This window comes from Orycteropus afer, unplaced genomic scaffold (genome assembly GCF_000298275.1).
Source record: "Orycteropus afer afer isolate SDZICR_OR568_19922 unplaced genomic scaffold, OryAfe1.0 scaffold00293, whole genome shotgun sequence".
In the NCBI taxonomy this organism is placed as follows: domain Eukaryota; kingdom Metazoa; phylum Chordata; class Mammalia; order Tubulidentata; family Orycteropodidae; genus Orycteropus; species Orycteropus afer.
The window spans coordinates 4,251,934-4,253,223 of NW_006921880.1; positions in this window are offsets into that span (position 1 = coordinate 4,251,934).

Consider the following 1,290-nt stretch of genomic DNA (forward strand, 5'->3'; position numbering starts at 1 on the left):
TGCTGTTTGTGCATTTTGAGTTATGCTTGATAGTCTATTTATGCCATATATTAGGGCCCCTAAATTTGCCCCTAGTTTTTCCTTGAGGAACTCTATAGTTTTAGGTTTCACATTGCACCAGTTCATTTTTATCCATGACTGGATATGCTGTGTCCAGAGTGGGTGGCAGTGACCAGTCAGGGGCTCAGCAGTGCCATGTACAACATTAAATGCAAAACACTTGGTTACTCCTTTTAAAGACTTCTCCAAAAGAGTGAAGAGGGAATATACAGATTGGGAAAAAATACTCGGCAATGACATATCTGATAAGGGACTTATCTCTAGAATTTATAGAAAACTCCTACCCCTCAACAACAAAAAGACAAATAATCCAATTAAAAATGGGCAGAAGATATGAATAGACACTTCACCAAGGAGGATATTCAGACAGGCAACAAACATATGAAGAAATGCTCATGATCATTAGCCATTAGAGACATGCAAATGAAAACAAAAATGAAATACCATCTTGCCCCAGCACTAATAGCAAAGTTCAACAAGACAGAAAATAATCAATGCTGGCAAGGATGTGGAGAGATTGGGACTCTCATATTCTGATGGCTGGACTGTAAAATGGTAAAACCACTGTGAAAAGCAGTATGGCAATTCCTTAAAAATTTGGAATTAGAAATACTTTTTGACCCAGCTATCCCATTACTAGGTATGTATCCTAACAAAGTGAGAGCCAGGACAAGAACAGATACATGCACACCCATGTTCATCACAGCACTATTTACAATAGCCAAAAGATGGAAACAACCTAGGTGCCCATCAACAGAATAATGGATAACCAAACAATGGTATATACATACAATGCTCTTTAACACTTTAAAGATATCTATGCAACTCTAAAGAATAATGTAGAATCTTCAAAACATGGATGAACTTGGAGGACATTATGCTAAGTGAAATAAGTCAAACATAGAAGGACAAATATTCTGTTAGTCTGCTATTGTGAAATGTCAAGGAAAGGTTTATATATAGAAGGAAATTTTATTTGTTGGTTACTAGAGTCGGGAGGGGAGGGAAGGGAGCACTGTTAGATAGGTAGAGACAAATATTGATTTGGGTGAAGGGAAGGGCAATGTACCAAATGTGAGTGATCAACATGGTGGCATTGAGGAAGAGGAAGACATAGAGAGGCGCATAGGAGGTACAGACAACAAAGATGAACCCTTTTGCACATACAGTACTGCATTGTCAGTGATGGAAAATATGGGTATATGGGTGGATAGATGGGTGGGCAGGCTG